The 19,941-nt window shown below is 38.1% G+C and overlaps 1 protein-coding gene across 2 annotated transcripts in view; it reads right to left on the bottom strand.

Annotated features, from left to right (window-relative positions):
• Tmtc2 (transmembrane O-mannosyltransferase targeting cadherins 2) overlaps positions 1–19,941 on the bottom strand; it is a 419,027-nt gene that overhangs the window by 207,506 nt on the left and 191,580 nt on the right. The gene's annotated exons all lie outside the window — the stretch shown is intronic.

Here is a 19,941-nt window from a genome sequence, read left to right as displayed (position 1 = left end):
ACTCTCTCCTTTCATATTATAATTTAGCTTTCACAGAGAAAGCAAAGAACAGCCATGTCTGCTCAGGTCTGAGGCACCCTGGGTCTTTAGCCACATCCATGACCATTTCAAAATCACCATCTTGACTCACCTTTCAGAATGTATAAAGTGGGTGTTCAACGGTTGACTCACACTGTCAATACACTAGTAACATATAATGTCTAAAAACACTCCTCACAAAGATATTTTCTTTTTACAATGCTCAGTCTTTAAACAAACTTTTAATAACAGATTTCCCGATTTTAAGGGAAAGAAAATTCTGGAAGTCAAAAGCCATCCACGTTCTTAAAAATTTCTTCACTAACTCCTTTAACCAGAGTAAAACACACCTGAGAAGTGATGCAGTCTGATAATATCAGCAATACAGAGGCTGAGGCTGGAAGGTCACAAGCTCAAGATCAGCTGCAGCCACAGAGATCCTGTCAGTGAGGCATCAAAGATAGGGATGTAGCTCAGCAGCAGTTTATGTGCTGAGCAAGTACATGGCCCTGTGTTCAATCCCCAGAATGCAACAAGCCAAAACATGTGATGATATCTAACAAGCTAAGTCCAAATAGGCAGCAGAGGACATTGGAGGGGCAGACGTCACAGCCCCATGTTCTCATACACTCATTCTGGCACAAGGGTGAGGTCTGAAAGTGGGGAAATAAGTGGTACTATTAAAGGAACACTGAGTGGGTAAATTAACATTAAAATACTTCCAATAGAAGAATTCAAAGCCTGTGGGATTCACTACCATGTATGAATTACTGTCTGGCAACTTACATGTCTCTAAATGCCTTTTCAATGAATGTTATAAAAAGTAAAATGTGAAAAAGAGTGTGCTTCTAATAAAATCAAGTCTCTATGCTAATCTCTGGTCACTCATCCTTTGAATCTTTGTTTCATTTTCTTAAGATCTTTAATTTCTTGTGTGTGTGTGTGTGTGTGTGTGTGTGAGAGAGAGAGAGAGAGAGAGAGAGAGATTGTGTGTGTGTGTGTGTGTGTGTGAGAGAGAGAGAGAGAGAGAGAGAGAGAGAGAGAGAGAGAGAGAGAGAGAGAGAGAGAGAGAGATTCTCTGCTTCCCCTGGCTTCCCCTGGCAATACTGGAACTTACTTTGTAGACCAGGCTGACCTTGAACTTACAGAGATCCATCTGCCTCTACCGTCCTAATGCTGGGATTAGAGGCGTGTGCCATAATCCCCTGGTGAAAGTTTTAACTTCTAACTTAATTCCTATAGTCTGACTCATACATAAATTCAAGTTAGGAAAATTTCATTGAATCAAATACTGATTTTTTTTTCCTTAAAGGCAGTTTCTTCCATTGTTGCTCAGGTTTACCTAATAACTCAAATATTCCAGCCACAATGGTAGAGACTACATAACAGCAGCTTTGATGTATCTATTTGTTTTGTTCTTGGTCTAGTGTATTAAAACTACCCAACATTGTTGTTTCTGAGATAGACAAGATGCAAATATTCCAATGAGTTGATATCCAAGACTTAAGAGTTAAAACCAGCAAACACACACACAAAGAAGCGGAGCTTTACACATGGAACACTTTAAATATGGTCAGAGTACAACCACTGAAACATTCTTAGAAAAGAATGCCATTCGGTTGTGAATCATACTTAGTTCATTCAACACATCCCCAAGCCTGCCACTAGTGGCAGGTGCTCTTCTCTGCATGGTCTATACAAAGGACAAAAGAAGAATGAGAGGCCCATGTTCAACTGTCACACACTACTCTGTGTGCAGAACACTTTAGGAGGGCAAGAACCGATGCTTGGCATTTCAACACACAAATGCCCCAGCACTGGAATGGAGAACACTGGCCATTCTACCAGAGAGCCCAGGTTTGATTCCCAGCAGCCACATGACAGCTCCGCCCTCAGGAACTAAAATCTCAGGGGACCCAATGTCCTCTTGTGGCCCTCATGGGTACTGCATACACATGGTGAACAGCTTTATGTGGGCAACACACCCACACATTTAAAAAAAATAATTCTTTTTTCCAAAAGGAAAGAAAAATATGCATTCCCTGATCCAGGTAAAATATTTAGGTGATATCAGTGCAGCCTAAACTGAAAATCACCCCATCCATAACTTCATAGTCTACTTCTTATTTTGACACTGAAATTCTGTGATTAGGAACTTGGCTACACAGATATTTAAGGCAGATTTTCTCAGGTTTAAAAAAAAAAACAATAAAAAAAAATAATGAAACATAAGCCATGCTCCCAGGCTCTAAGACAATTTGAATTCTTAACAAATGAGTCAGGAAATCTAGGTTACAAAGGACATGAGACAATTATAAAAGGTAGAATTCAGGGGTGAAATAGCCAAATCATACTGCAACATGAACATGGGACTTAGCCCTAGAATTCTTTAATCTCTTAATCAGGAATCACAAAACACTGTAAAAGATAATTATAGTAAAACCATATACCCCAAATAAATCTAAATTTAAAAAAACAAGAATTGGATAGAAATGTCATTGAAATTATGTTAAAAGAGCAATCAAGCATGTTGGATAAAAGGGTTATCATATAGCATTGGTAGAAAATTTGTAAAGTTATAGAAAAATTAAAAATTTCTATCACCTATAGTTGGTATTTGTTACATATAAGCTGATTAAACATGTACAGGCCTGGGATGAAGAGATGGCCCAGTGGTTGAGAGCACTGGCTGCTCTTCCAGAGGTCCTGAGTTCAATTCCCAGAAAACCACATGGTGGTTCACAACCACCTATAGTGGGATCTGATGCCCTCTTCGGGCATAAAGCTGTACCTGCAGATAGAACTGAATGAAACTTGTGTGTATAACTCCACTAATCCGATGATAGACATGCAGGTGATGCTACAGCTGGGCTATTAAGAAGGGTGTTGCAATAAAAAATAGATGCAGTAGGGCTGGAGAAATGGCTCAGAGGTTAAGAGCACTGGCTGCTTTTCCAAAGGTCCTGAGTTCAATTCCCAGCAACCACATGGTGGTTCACAACCATCTGTAATGAGATCTGGTGCCCTCTTCTGGCCTTCAGGGATACATGGGGACAGAACATAATAAATAAATAAATAATAAATAAATAAATAATAAATAAATCTTAAAAAGAATCACAAATCTAAACTTAGAAAAAAAATAGATGCAGTAACACCAAGCTTAATCAGAAAAGAAAAAGCCTACGAACTTTTTCGACATGACAACTGCATACATACACTTGTATATACTGGATTCAAAACTTGCCTTTTAAAAATATTCAAAACTGCCAACAATCTGCATTCTGATTATTGAAACAAATACTTTATGTGCTAGGCTCTACACTTTATTATTTTATTTATTATAGTTATTTTAACATTTGTTTCCCAATGAAATATTTTCTTTATTATTATTATTTGTGTGGGGGGGTGAGGACACAAGGTTCCACTGTATATCCCTGATTGGCCCCAAACTTGCAATAAAGACCAGACAAGCATGGAATTGGAACAGATCTGCCTGCTTCTGCTTCACATTTGATGGAGTTAAAGGCATGGTGTTGTAGAATATTATTTCAGGGTGTGTTACTTTTGTTTATGCACTGGAACGTTTGTTCAAAGATGCAAAGATGTACTTGATTAAATAAAATTCACCTGTGGTCAGGAGACTGAGTAAGCAACTAGCTGACAGAAAGTGGTAGGGAGGACCTAGGTGAAAAGGGGTTTATAAGGAGGGGTGAGGAGAAGTAAGAGGACTTTTTGGAGGATGTGAGCAAGGAGAGGAGGTGAGATATTTGCTATTCAGCCTCTGAAGAGCAGAATTCCACCTTAACCTTTGAATCTTGAGTTCTTTAGAGGGACAGAGGTTCAGTTAAGTCCCCTTTGTAGCTTTGCAAGAGTTGGAGTCAGAGGGAACAGGTTTCCCTCCAGCTACAGCTCCTGTGGCCTAACTGCTGCTAATAGGGGCAGAGTTGCAGTTGCTGATTCAGACAGCTGTGACTTAAAAGGCAGCAACCATTTAAAAAAGACAATAATTGATGCCCAACATGGGGCACCAAAATACTGTTTGTATTTTACTCTTTTTAGGGGACCCGTCACTCAGCTCCCAAAAAAATTCACATATGGAAGCATATTATTACTTATGAATGTCCAGCCTTAGCTTGGCTTAGTTTCTTGTCAACATTCCTTAACTTTGAATTAACCTGGCTAGATTTTGCCTCTGGGCTTTTCTCATCCTCTTACTTCTATAAATCTTACTCTTACTCCAATGCTTGCTGGTTATAGAGCTGGGTGGCTAGCCCCTGGAGTCCTTCTCCTTCTCTGGCTCCTCCTTTCCCTCCTCCTCCCAGATTTCTCCTATATATTCTCTCTGCCTGCCAGCCCCACCTATCCTTTCTTCTGCCTTGCCATTGACCATTCAGTTCTTTATTAGACCATCAGGCATTTTAGACAGGCATTTGTTTAACACAGCTTCACAGAGTTAAACAAATGCAACATAAGCAAAAGTAACATACCTTAAGATCATATTCTACAACAGCATGGGCCACCATGCCTACCCTAATTCTCCATGTTCTACTAATATGTTTGAGTACTTTATCATGCTTACCCTGACTTTTGATAGAAAGCCCCTTAAGTTGACAAGAACAATAAATAAAAACAATATACAAAGGTTTGGACAAATACTTTTAATAAATTCTGTCCAAACATTTGTTTTATATCTGATTTACTCAAACTGAAACATCTATGACTCCTCAGAACCTGAGATTTGTAGGCATAAGATAAATGATTAACTTTGACGCTCAAACTTTTAAAAGTCATTTCCTATTTACCTTTACATTAATATTTTAAATTTTGTTAAGCTGAATCCTTATTCCCAGCGTCACCCAAAAAGTCTCATAAAGAAAATAATATCCACATGACATGAAGGTGTCATATACAAAAACTTGACTGCGGCTCCACACAGAAATGTTGCTTTATATCTCCTAGTGACCATGTTCACTGTCTGAGTATCTCTCTGTGGGTCTATCTGTCTGTCTTTCCCCATCCCCTTCTACCCAGTTCCCCCATCTCCATATAAATCAGTTTCATAAATAACAGAGCAACATTTTTTTTCTTGATACAAATCCACTGTAAGATAGAAATAAACACAGGGAAACCAATGCATGCTTACAAAAAAAAAAAAAAAAAAAAAAAAAAAAAAAAACAACAACTTGGACAGAGTTTGTGCCAGCTAAGATAAACAGATAGTGTTTAAGTTTTCAGTCACCTATTTGCTTACTGACAGATCTACAACATAGGCTCTAAGTATGCAATAAGTTCAAAATATGCTCTTGATCCTTTTGAAAACTTTTTCTTTACAATGACAAGGAAAATCAACTCTAGTCGCCATACTTCTAATGTGAAATGTGTGGGATTTTTCAAGACTACCAAGTTGTAGAAAAACTATACAATGGAAATAAGCTACCAATGTAAGGTTTATAGTTGATGACTTTTCCACTTAATTGAAAGACTAAATTAATAAAAGGGTAAAACCATAGCTTAATAGAGAAATAAGGGAAATTTATCTCAAAACATCAAAATGACCACTTATCACCTGGGATACAAAGGAAAGGTAATAAGGAGACCTTGGCATGGTCATTGGTGCTGGTACTTTTGGGGAGCCCCATGATCCTCTTCGAGAAAGATAAAAAGGGGAGAGGGAACAAGAGAAAAGCAAAATGAACTAATCCATCTACCACAGCTCCCTCTGTGGTTCATGGAAAATTACTCTTGAAGAACACAGCTTCAACATAGTCTTCTGATCTTGGATTTTCAGGGACATGAAGAAATATGTAAATCTCAATGAAACAAAAATGTAAACATTCTGCCTTGGAGTATTACACCCATCATGAGACTCATTTTTGGCAAACTAATGAGAATAAATTACTTAAGCATAAGGCTCATTTAATTCCAAATTAAGCCCTTGGCAATGATAGTGCTTCTAAGAATAAAGTAGATAAAAATCAGTTCCTGAAAGCGAACAGAGGGAAGGCTCTGCAGACATAACAAACCATACACCATCTATTTTCTATCCACCATTTATCAGTGAAGTCACAGCTTTCCTTTACTCAAGAAGACAGGATTTCTCTCAGCTCTCCTGTGCCCCAGATAAGTCTCACTGGATCTTTACCTCAAGACATGAATAAAAACCCACCATGGTTTGAACATGTGACAAGAAAGAATGTGTGGCTAAAAGGATAATCAGAAATTATCTCCTCCTAAAACATACTTTTGTGGTTAATCAAAGTATTTCTGATGATCAAATTTGTCCATGAAGGTAGTCTGCTTCACTTTAAAAGACAATCAAAGTTTCCCTAATAAAGAGCTTCCTGTGCAAGATGAGGAATCTTTTTTCCTCACACCCAGAAACAGATAAGAAGGAAAGATTTTTATGTCTAATATTTTAAAAGATGCAAAAAAAGTCAAAGACTGATCTTAGTTTTTATGAGGAAAGAATTTGAAAAAGGGGGTAATAAAACTTCTTTTCATGAAAATACAATTATTTATTCTGACTCTGTAACACACAATAATGTTTCCCATTGAATTCAACTAGTACAACTAGAAGTCACTAGTACATCAGCTATGCATATAACTTAGTTTAATACACGAATTACAGATTGAAATTCACTTATGGCAATTTATAGATGACAATTCACTAAACAAAAGGAGACAGTGGGTATAAAAATCTAAAAAAAGACAATGGACATAAAAATCTAGATACCAAAGCATGATTTTCTAAGTAAAGACTAATATTATACATATCTTATTTAGAAAAATTAGTTGTAAAATAGATGGAGCTTTTCATGCGTGTACATACGTAAGCAAATGTCTGTATGTACACATGGTGTGGCCCAAATTGGACAACCAGGGTCTTTATTTTTTCTTCTATACCTTATTTTTTTGAGACAGTTGGTCACTAACTTCAACTTACTGATTGGCTAAACCAGGTGGACAATGAGTCTCTGGGATCCCCCTATTTGTTTCTCAGAGCTAAGATAATAGGTGTGTAGCATGAATCTTAAAAAGTCTTATTAATAAAAACAAACTCAGAGCCAAGTATTGGCGTGAACACTGAAAGATCAGAGAGACAGGACCAGCCACAGCTACCTCACCTTGCCAGTTCCTCCGCTGATCCTGTTTCCTCAGACTGGAAGCCTCTGAGTCCTCATCCAGAATGGGTCTCAGCTGAACTGCTGCCAAAAGCCTAAAAGCTTAACCAGCCTAGTTCCTGGTTTTCACGCCTTATATACCTTTCTGCTTCCTGCCATCACTTCCTGGGATTAAAGGCATGTGTCACCATGCCTGGCTGTTTCCAGTGTGGCTTTGAACTCACAGAGACCTGAATGGATCTCTGCCTCCAGCATGCTAGGATTAAAGGTGTGCGTGCCACCATATTCTGGCCTCTATGTCTATCTAGCGGCTGTTCTGTTCTCTGACCCCAGATAAGTTTATTAGGGTGCACATTATATCGAGGGGAACACAATATCACCACAGTAGGTGTGTGCCAGCATGCCCAGATTTTATTACTGAGAATCCGAACTCCAGTTCTTAGGCTCCCACAATGAGCACTTTATCCACTGAACCATTTCCCAAGTCCTCTTTTTCTTACTCAAATTATGATCAAACTATCATCCCATTTAAAATTCCTCATAATCATTACCTATGCATTCAACCCGGTATGTAACAATGATCGTTTCATTTCGAATAGAAAAAAAGTTGTAGGGAAAAGAAATCCAAGAGGACCATGTAGCATTAGAGTTGGAATGTTTCATGATTTTACTTAAATTCTCATTTTTTTTTTTTTTTGCTTATTCACATCTTAAGTGATTGTTAACCTATATCTGGATCTTTGCTTTCTAATACAACTTTCTAATAATAATAATAATAATAATAATAATAATAATAATAATAAACAGAGCTTCTTGAAAACATGAACTGATTCTAGAGTTAGAAGAGGAAATACTCAAGATAAGCTCAGAGCAACATGTGCTCAATACATACATAGAGTAACACTGACATCAAGGATATGAAGGAACCCAGCTGGAGTAATTTGAACAACTACAAGCGAAATGGTATCAGGTTATAACAACACAAAGCATAAAATATTAGGAGTCTATATGATGCATTTATCATGGATCTGATTTTGTAAAAGAATTCTAAATAATCTGTATGCATATCATACCTACAAAGAAGGGAAGTATAATTCTCACTCAAACATAACGTGACCCATGCATAAGGCTTCCTCCTGTAATAGTATCAAAATAGGAGTATTGAAAGGAAAACTCTTTAATGTTTAGAAACCTTAAAAACTAATCTCCTAGAGATAACCAAAGTCAACTCTAATGATAATGTCATGCTGAAAGCATATATAGGTCATAGGAGGTGATAAAACTGTAACTTTAAGATTGTATTTTTTTTCCTCTCAAAATCCAAAGCTCTCTAACTTCTTTTAAAAAGGCAAATTCAAAGTGAAGACAAAGCCTACAAATTACCTAACCAGGAATCTTCAAAACTAAGTCATCAAAAACCAAGTTTCAAAAACTGTCATGGTCAAGGCCATGAAACTATGACCAATAAATGTAACGTTTTCTCTCACATGGTATGGGGAAACTGCCATAGGATGTTAGGTTTGAAGGGGGGGGGATGAATAAGTTATCGACTTGTGTTACTATTTTATCTGTATCTGAATGCAAAATGATGATGAGAGGGAAAACAATCATGGACATGAGGGCTCTGACTTAGCTTCTAGATTCTTATTTACTTATTTATTTATTTTTTGGCTAAACTTGTACCTACTCTAAAAGAAATAATGTCTTTTTGTAACAAAACAAAGGAAAAATTAAAGCTCTTCAAAAACCAAATGAAATGATGATATAGGCAGGGTTTTTTACACCTGCACCTAAAAGCTGTCAGCAAAAGAAGACGAGTTAATTTATAATATTTTTACTGCTTCCTCCATGGAATAAGTGGAATTCAGGTTCACTGACCACAGCTGTTTACATGTATCAAACAAGGTGACAGTGATTTTAAATTGTATTTTGAGTTGCTCTGACAATCTACAGAATTTGCAGTGTATTACAGAACCCTAATCAGAGGCAAATATCAGGGGAGATATGCTTCTAACCCTATTGCTGTGGTGTTTTCGTTGGCATGGTGACCCATTATTCTTCCTCATTAAGCTAACGTGGGGAAATCAGGCGGCGAGCAATTTCTTGCATACCCATGGCAAGGCTCTTCTACAGCTAACTATTTGCAACTGAAGGACCCAAAGAGTTCAATTAGTGGAACTGCACGGGTGTGCCATGGCCCCTAACCCACGGCTTGTGAATGCCAGCCTCTTGAGTAATCTTGTTTAGCTTCAAATAAGAGGTTTAACGCTTCCCACCGGGCAGTGTGCTATGGTCAAATCAGGTTAGCTACAAAACAATCCAGCCTTTATGAAGAAAATATATGAAGCAAATACCCTCTGTCGCCTAAGAAACAGCATCAGCCAAAAAAAAAAAAAAAAAAAGATGCTTCACACAAAAGTGAAGACACCTCTTTTTAAAGTATCAAAACATGTTGGTTTGTATTAGACCCCTTCCAGACATTTAAAAAGTAACTAAAGGGGAAACAATAAAATCAAAAGAGCTCACGATTCATTGAATTTGGGAAAGGAACTTCTATCTCCTCTCAACTGAGGAAAGCCCTTGTAAATGCATGTCCAGCACCAATGAATTAAACTGAAACATAAATAAAAAAAAAAAAAACCTCGGTGTGGCTTTCGTGCCACAAACTACCCCTTTATGAGATGCGTTCCAGTCTCATTAATGAGGTAAGCATGGGAGCCCAGCATTTTGCAAACATAAAGAGACAAATTATAATGAGACTTAACTCAGCGGGGAGGCTGCCACACAGGCCTCTTCTCTCAAAGATATCATAATAGACAGCTACTTAATGAGTGTGGGAGTTTTCCTGTAAAAATACAAAAGACACCATATGCAAAAGAAAATTTTGTACATACAAATACTACTTAACAAGCCTAGCTACCTGATCAGTGTTCTTAGGAGCATAATTTCAATGTTTTGTCTTTTCCTAGGACGAGGCTATAAGTACATTTTGTCTTCTCTAAAGATAGAGTAATCAATATCTTGTGGGCAAGTGACTTTGCTGTTTCTTCCAAAGAAAAATGCAGGCTTTCATTTGGATGCATCTTAAGCATCTTAAGTACACCTCGTCTCTACTCTCAAAATGCCAGTTTATAAAGTAACAATAGTTATCTTGACTGGAGCAACTGAAGCAATCGTAGTTTCTGAAAGAAGGTTTTCACATGGGAAGACATCTGTTTTCTCACCCTGCCAGTAGACAGTGATTTTTAACTACTGAGAAGTTCTTGCACAGTGCTCTGGTACCTGGTGGTGCATCAATGCTATGAGTCATTCCCAGCAGACTTGGGCAAAACTAGACATCACAGTGTTACTAAGGACAGGCCATACCGGTAACTAAGCAAGGAATGGGCTGCCACCTCTTCACCACCCCCAAACGAACCAAACAGAAAAAAATGAAGGGTTTTGACAAATCTTCAAGTACATCAGTGGAACAAAGGGAATTAGTTACTGGTGACTGGATTCTAATTTACAGAAAACAACAACAACAACAACAAACCCACAAAGTGTAAATCATTTTTTCCCTCTGATATTGAAAATGTATTAGGAGCAGCAAAGTCCTGATGTATGGCTCTGTGGTGCCCTTGGCTACTCACTTCAGAAAATGCCTTGAAAACAAAGACTAGATCTAGCTAGGCATGGATAATGTGGGAAAAGACCAAACAATAATTTGCAGGTAAATATGAGTTTCCTTCAGGCTAAGGCATCATGTTATTCTGGAGGTGGCACTTTCAAAGGGTAGAATAGTCATCCTGGATGATAATATTCGTAATATTTATATTACGAATAAATAGGATCAAATCCCCAAAGCATGGACATGCACTTCAATGTCTTCTATTAGTCAGAACTAATCATGAATGGTAAGCTACACATTACAATCCCTCACTATATAAAGTAGTGACATATTTCATGTTATAGAACAATAGGAAATATTAATACAACTGCCAAGTGGCAATGCGCCAGATGTTTAGATACAAATTAAAACATAAAACATTTGACATTCAAATTCTCTTCCAATAGCATCTCCAAGAACGTATGTTTTTGCCAGAAGCAACATGGCAATACACATTTTTGGAGCCTGCTCCTAGGATCTACTTTAATGGATGAAATCTTCCTGTCGATGTTGTACACCCAATTCCTTTCCTTCACTTTTTCCAAGGTGAAATTCAATTCTGATCCAATACTCGTTTGAAAAGTTCTAAAATGGAAATTTTAATGCTCAGAAAGTTTATAGGCAAACTTCTCCCCACCCCCCAAAAAAACCCTGAAAACTATGAAATTCCTAAAATGGTTGGTGCTTTGACAACGATTTGAACGAAACATCAGAGCAGTCCAGAAGCCTCACTACTTCAGATTAACTAAAAAAAGAATTAGGCATTTATTAAATACTTAATTTTAGAGCCATTAAAGCCCTCGCTATTAATCTTTCTTTTTAATCATGCCTTTGTAGCTATCGTTAATGTACTAGATTTCAAGTGATTTCAGATTGAGGTAAAACTTAGTATTTCTTCATTAAGATGTATACCTTTGTTGTTTTTCTTAACATTATCAATTAAAAGCCCCAGAGTTAAATGAGATTTACTGGCTAAATCTCTCATTAATGTTCAAGACATATTTGGATAATTCTTTCAGCCTGACACAGCTCCAATTAGCATGAATCATTGCCATGCCCTAATTATTTAAAATTAAATAAACTGAACTTACACGTGCAAACACTTTGCAAGCCACCCCACATCCACATCTCTTTTCAAGTTAACTCATAAGATCAGACAACTTGTTTTAATAGGTTATGATCATTGGAGAAAGTCCAGAAAGCATTTGTCTCATGGGAATTCTGTCTGCTTTAACAGTTGTGGCTTAGTGGACTCTCTCTGACTGAGCTGCCAATCATTTTTTGACTGGCTGCTGGTCCTTAGAACCCTGTTGAGAGACAAGCATGAAGTTTTGCCAGGTACATGACTGACACTCCTTTAGTTTGGATAAAGGAACAGGGAAAGGGGAGGGGAAGGAATCAGCTTTTTAACACCTTACTGGAAACCTATTTACTTAAATGAAATCTTGTTCAAAACCCTTCGTTTCTGGGTCCCATATGCCAGGCCTTGCAGGGTACCTCCATTTCAATAATATTCCAAAATACAAATGTTTTGTGCAGTTCATGCCATGATCAGGTTAAACAAGAACAAAGGATGCAAAACATTCACATAAATTGTGCTATGCATTCTGATTGAGATCATGAAAATGACTAGATACACTGCTCCTAGCCCAAACAGCATTGGCAGGACATTTTATTTTTGCATCCGTTTCCATGATGGCTATTAAACTAAACATGCTGGAAATTTTACAGTATGGATTGTATTTCCAAATCCATTTTTGTTTTATTTTGTACCATGCTTTAAATCAACCCACGCTTTCAACAGTGGACACAAATGCAGATCATCCAATGGATATGGTAAAAGGAATACAAATTAAGCTCTATTATATTGTTCTGGGAGAAACTAGATATTACAAGGAAAGAAAGAATTGTACATAATTGGCTAATGAATTCAAACACCTGTTAAGTAATTTTACACCTCCCAAATGATGTCCTGGTATCTAGTGGAGACAGGCATGCCTAGGAAACATTCCATTCTGTAATTGTATCTCACTGTGGGATGCAGTGGCAGTTACCTATTAGTAGTAGCAACACTAATTATGAATATTTATTAAATATTTTACACAGTACATTTATAAGGACAATATCTAAAAGTTCTTTTACAAATGCTGTATTTGTCAACTTTGTGGATTAGTTTTTCATAAAAGGGCAGGTGGAACTCAAGGTACTCAAGGTTAAATGTGTTACACAGAGCTCCACAGCTCATTGGTAGATTTAAAGATTTCAGAACCAGGGCTGGAGAGATGGCACAGTGGTTATGAGCACCTGCTGCTCTTGCAGAGGACCCAAGTTCAACTCCCAGTACCCACACGGTGGCTCACAGCCACCTGTAACTCCTGTTACAGGGAATCTGATGCCCTTTTCTGATCTCTACAGGGACCTCCACAGGCAAACAGATATACATGTAGATAAAATATTCATATTATAAAAATAAAGATATAATTAAAAAATATTTCCAAATGTCCTATTCTAAGTCCAGGGATGTTTGTTTTAACCACCAAAATACTAAGTCTATACATCACCCCCCACTTCTGTTTTTTCCAAACTCCAGATCCTCAGATTACTTTCTCTTTCTCTGGCTTGAAAGTTGTATTATCTAACATAAACCTCTTTATGTGCAATTGAAAAGCCCTTTGAGTCGTATTTTCTTAGTATCCGAAACTTCAAAGTATCCACAATACTACTGTGTCATCGTCCTATGTGACAACCTAATTCACATATTTAGACCTAAAGTTGCCAATACCCTACCATTCACCCTCATCTCCAGAATAAACTTCACATCTCCAGTCTGTATTAATCTCGGCTCTCTCCAAGCTCTCCAGTTCTAAATGTGTACCACGTATGTGAAAGATACCAAATAATGTAAAGGTCAAGTCTTTAGTTGTTGTAAGGTCTAAAGTGACCCTAAGCATATAATCTTATTATCACTTTCTTACAAAAACAAATCTCACTGCTCCCACAAGAATAGCAGCTCTGTAAGAGGGAAAACTCAGTTCCAGTCCTCTCTTATACTGTACATGGTAAACAGGTAGGAACCAGCCCATAGAAGGCACCTAACAGTAGAGGAATAAACGCACAAATGCTTGAATTAACAAACACACAACAACATTAAAGGAAACAGTTTAGAGAGGAATTGAGAACAACTGCAGGTATGGGGAATCCAAAGACGATCAACGATCCCAATTCAACCCCTAAGGTCTATGTATCTACACAAAACAATATATATTAATTATTCTACTTTTCTTTGGCTGCGACTTCCCCCAAATATTAAGTGAAAAACATCACAAATAAATTGTGTAAGCTATAAATTGGAACTATTGACCCCTAGTCATTTAGTAGCCAATGCAGTTATTAGAATGTTTCCTCACATCAGTATTTACGCTGAAGTTAATTTTATTTTCCTTCATATATTCCAACAATAGTGAAGTCTATTTTTTTAACATGTCAAAGAAAAACTTTAAAAAGGTCACTTCAAAAAGGCAAAAGTTCTTGGCTACATGAGGAAAAAAAATATATACCGTGGTTTAAGTTCAACAGTAAGCATGAATCTTTTACCTACGAAATTGTACAGAGGAACTGAGATTTGTGCAAATTTTGCTGTGACCAGCCAGACAAGATATTGAAAGCCAGTGCCAGAGTGCAAGGAGCCTTTCCTTAAAGTGGAAAGATCGTTACATGTGGGGGTTTGGGTAGACATAATACAGGATCTATAAGGTTCAGCATCATCCCTGCTTTCAGGCCAACCCCAGGGGACTTGTAAATTACCACCTGTTGGTGATTTTTAAAGTGGCCATTGCTGGGTGATTCTACAGCTCTGTTTTCTTAACTTACAAATTTGATATCAGTTCCCTTAACATTTTGTGATTTTTTTCCCCTTAGTGGATCCTGTACTAACTTGGGATTTAAAACAAAGAAAACCTTGAAAATGACTTCATGGATAAATCCTATCCCTTACAGCAGAAATAATTTCTAATGCGTTTCAAATATACCTAAACTGTGAAGCTGAGCTCACTTCCTAAACCATAGGGCTATATTTAGTCACTGAAGGAGAGGAGAATGGTGTTGCTTTGTTGCTTTTATTCCCTTTGGGGACATGAACAACCCCTGCTCCCCCAAGACAGATCAACAAGACCAAGGTAATGATTCTCCCAAAGACGCAATCTGGGAGAAAAAGAGTTATTGGGCTCAAGGTTTCAAATGTTCATGGTCATGAAAGGCTAAGCATCCAGGCCTGACCTCAACATCATGGCAAGGGTGATACAACACAACAGAGCAACTCATCCCGTGACATCCAGGAAGCAAAAAAAGAGAGAGTGGGAGGGTCTGAACAAAATACCCATTCCAAGTCATGGCCATGCTACCTGGCTCCGGAAGCATGGCTCCGCCTCCCAGTCAATTCAGCTAGAGACTGAATGCAACAGCTCATGATCAATTTAGTGGCCACATAATCCAACTAAGCTTCCATTGTACCCCTTGCTGGGGACCAAGCCTTCAACCCAGAGCCTTCTGGATGGCACACTTCAAAACCAAGTCCCAATCAGGACGAGGTCAAGCTCATGTGGAAATTTGTAAATATAATTCTGTCGTTTTTTAAATTCAAAATTTAATTAGAAAACTCCAAAACTTCTAAAGTCATTCAGTTGCCCTAATTATTCTGTTTCACAGTGACTGTGAACTTCTCCAGGTGGTGAGCTAGCCCTGGAAAGTAAATTCTGCTCACTTGGGTTTTAGGGGAAGTCATTAAGGAAGTTTACTTTGACTGTTTTGAATAACTTCAGAATCCCTAGACAAAACTTAGTACTCAGTTTAGAGTTAACTCTCTTTCAGAACTATAGGTGATGAAGACTCTAATATAAAGTGTGATCGCCTAAGAACCCCCAAAACCTGGAGTAAGAAAATAAAGGTCTAGGGGAGTAGTAAAGCCTGGACAAATTACAGTGCTCTAAATCTCTGGCTGCTCAATGATTAAGGTAAAAAAGAGAGAAAGGCAAAGCCTCATTTATTAATTTTAATTTAAAACTTAAAACTAAGAACACCCTCTCCACAGACATGTTAAAAACCCAGATGTAAGTAAAAATGAACGTAAGCGTCCTTTGTAAGATGGGTGCAGCTTGTGTAAAATGGAAAGATTCTCATCACTGAACTTAACTTCATGTTGGTTTATCAACTACATTACTAGAAAGATCAGACGTCTGCAAACTGCAGTCCAGACCACATTTGTTGGCAGTACCTTGGCTCTGGCTCTCAGAGCAGAAGACACAAATAAGTGATGTTTTCCAGAGAAGAGACACTCTGCCTTGAGTATGGTGAGTTTGACGCTTCTGTCAATATTATTTCCTCAGATTTTTTTTTAAATGTGCAAGAGATAAAGGAAAATTAATTCTAGCACTTAGGAGAGTGTTCACATGCTTTTACAGTTCTTACATTTATACTGTTTTACATGAAGAGAATTAAAGCTTAAAGCCAACTTCTGATTAGAAAATAACACACTTAATATAAAATGACACATTTATGAAGTATTAGAAAGGGAGATCCACTCAGAAGAGATTACATTCTAGACAACCTGTCAAGTTTTTAAATCTCCTGAAGACAATGGGAAAGACAGCATCATCGTGATAACATGGACATAAGGGACTAACTATCCTTTTAAACACAAATGTATTTGCTCTGAAACACACAGCTCTCCAGCTCACAGTTCATACTCAGCTTTCTTTCACATCACTTTATTATAGGGCTGGGAATATAGTTCAGTCCAGAGAGTGTTCGCTTAAAAGGCACAAAGCCTTGGGTTTGATTCCCCAGCACATGATAAACCGAGTTAGTAGTACATGCCTGTAATCTCGGCTCTGGGAAAGAAGACAAGTCAGAAGTTCAAGTTCATCCTTTGCTGGCCACAGAGCAGCCTGGGATGCAGGCAAGTGTCTTAAGGCAGCGGGGATGGAACAAACAAAAAGAAACATTATTGGAATACTTTAGGACCTGAAATTTTGCTCCTGGAAATGGGGAACGTAATATCTGCACAGGAAATAGGTCTTTCCAGTCTGTTTATTTCAAAGGCAAACCAAGTTATAATTTTACAAAAGAAATCCAACTAAAATTATTTTTAAAACTGTAATAAAAAAAAAAAACAGAATGATATCATTTGTCTTTGAGGCCACCTCAGGCATGTGCCTATTAGGAAAACACTCTCCTGGAGAGGGTAAATGACTTGCCCAAAATTACACAACTAGGTAGAGGCAAAGCCGGTGTGAGAGGCAGGGCTCCTGATTAGAACCGTGGGGTTCGCGTCATTATGCCATATGGCCATACTTTTCCCAGCATGTTCCCTTTATCTCTGAAATCACAACTTCTCTCAAATGTCTAACATTTTTCAGAGGCTTTTTCGTAATTAATCTAGAAAAAGAAACCAGCTGGATTCAGAGGTGCAGGTTCAAATGACCTTTCTATAAATCTCATGTAAATCAGCTAATGTCTTAATGGCACATTAAATTTTTGTAGAATCATTCTCCCATAATTAACTTGATTATTGCTCTTTTAAAGTTGCTTAGAAGTGCACTGGAGTCCAGGGAGGTAGCTTGGCCATACCTTAGGGTGGCCATTTCTTGAAAGGCATAAAGAAATAGCCTAAATTCTATCTTTTTCATAAGTGGGTTTAGTTTGTCTAAAAAAAAAAAAATGCTCTCTTTTTTTGCAAATAGGTAATCAAATGGAAATTAGTTTATCCCATGTTTTCCAACGCCTTTCTTCTTTGACAACAGAACACTGAGACACAGCTTTTGAAAAGCCAGATCTAGGTTTGAAATACCATCTAATTAAAGCGGCGCATTCCCGACACATGTAAAACAAATACATGAGGAAAAAGCAAGAGGCACTCATTCTCTGTCATGTTTACAGTGTCAGCCACTGATGCTCAGTGGAAAACCTAGGGCTACAGGCACCAAATGCACAGCCAGGGAGAGCCTTCCAACACTGACATAAGAGTCCTGCTCTGGAAAATTCTATTTATGTAGCAGCCCACAATTTATCATTGTTTTGCAAAAACAAATTAAGGATCCAAGCATTCTGACCCATACACAACCCTCAAAAGAATACTCCGATTACTCAAACTCCATTACGAATTTGTTAAACAATAAATAAGACAGCCAAGCGTATCAAAGACAACAGTGAGTGCACAGGCATTGCACTGTGACTCTAACCAGGTTTCCCGACCCACATTGTTTGAGGTCAAAACGTCTCCCAATAGGCCTTGTTAGAATTTAAAAGTCAAGCAAGAACAAACACAGAATCCTACGTCTATGAAACAGCAGTAACATCACGTCCAAAACCCCTACCTTTAATTGCATTTCAAGATTAAGGCTGTGCCAACAGCACAAAGCCTCGGAATTGCACTCAAAGCCAGCAACTGGGTGTTTAATTAGACCAATTTGATGGTGTTGTGAATTATGCCCCAATAAAACTAATTAAAACAAACAAAAAAGGCCTAACATGAGCTAACATGAAGCAATCTATACTTTTCATATCCTTTACTGTAAACTTTAGCATATTTTCTTATGGAAAAATTAAATGTTGCTTACTATAAAGTTGCATAACTCAGAGTTTATGCACTATATGACTATTGCATTTGAGCAATATTTTATAATGAGAATCCTATCTAACCTCATGAGTTTTATATATGAAGTTAGGAAATGTGCACTGTTTGAATACATATATACAGAAAAGTATTCTGTATATGAACAGGAAAGAAGGCTTAGCAGTCAAGAACACATACATAAGAAGGGCACCAAGAAAACAGGGCCCTCTACATCAACAGAATCCGCGCACATATGAACTCAGAGACTGAGGCAGCATGTACAGGGTTTGCATGAGTCTGCACCTGCTGGGGTCCTAGAGCTGAAAGGAGAAGTGGGCACATGCCCTCATCTCCAACTTGGAAGCTACCTCCAATCAACAACCACTTGCAAATGAAAATTTAGTTTTCTTCCACGGAGTCTCCATGGGAAACAAACCACTTCTAAGGAAAGGCTGCCCACGCAGGAGCAGATGGCCAACAGAAAAGGAACTCAATGGCATCTTTGGAGGCTCCTTGTCTTATAATGTCCTGTCAGAGCTATTCCTTTTCTATTTTTTTAGTCTCTATTTAGTATATATACTCTCTCTCTCTCTCTCTCTCTCTCTCTCTCTCTCTCTCTCTCTCTCTCTCTCTCTCTCTCTCTCTCTCTCTTCCCTACCCTTCCTTTGAGTTACACATCATGGCTTCCAGTGTAGTGTTTTTATGGGATTCCTGAGTGGGCACACAAGTGACTCTCTGGCGTGTGCCCTCTCTTGGGCTTTTTTCCTTCTGTTGGTTTGTTTGTCCAATGCTGATGTGTTAGTTTTTGTTTTACCTTATATTTTATTATTTTACCGTAGAAGCCCGCTTGTCTTCTAATGAGAGACAGAAATGGGGCGGATCTGGATGAGAGGGAAGGTGGGGGAAGCGTGGAGGAGTAGGCGGAGGGGGAAACCATAATCAGGATACCTTATGTGAGAGAAAACATCTATTTTCAATAGAACCTAGGAAGGAGGAAAGGGAAGGGAAAAGAGGGGAAGAGAAGGGAGGGGGAGGAGAGGGGAGGGGAGGGAAGGGGAGGGCAGGGGAAGAAAGAACACAAAATTGCTACTGCAGAGAAGCTGAATTCAGACAGATCACAACTGCCTATAACTCACAAACGCATTTATACACACAGACGCACACAGGCAACACAATTAAAAATAAAGTAAATCTTTTTTAAAAAGTATTCTTTACAAACCATACACCATAGGGTTCTCCATGGCACACACATTATTTGCATCTCAACACGGCTATAATATTGTGGGAAGAGATGAGAATGGCATCTCAGAGAGATAAGGATGGGGAATCATTGTCTAGCCCATCAAGCCAAAACAGCAAACTCCAGGTAAAGTGGAACACTCGTCTGTGGGGGCCCACAAAGGTTTCCTAGTGAGATCTGAGCTTGCTTTACCCAGCAGGGCTGCATTAAGGGATGACTTGACCAGGTGTGTGATTACCAGGTGATTGACAATGTCTACACTTGGCTAAAGTGAAGTCTTTTGCCCCGCCCTGTGGCATTCTTA

Source organism: Peromyscus leucopus, chromosome 18 (genome assembly GCF_004664715.2).
Source record: "Peromyscus leucopus breed LL Stock chromosome 18, UCI_PerLeu_2.1, whole genome shotgun sequence".
Classification (NCBI taxonomy): Eukaryota; Metazoa; Chordata; class Mammalia; order Rodentia; family Cricetidae; genus Peromyscus; species Peromyscus leucopus.
This window is presented reverse-complemented; position numbering and strand designations above follow the sequence as displayed.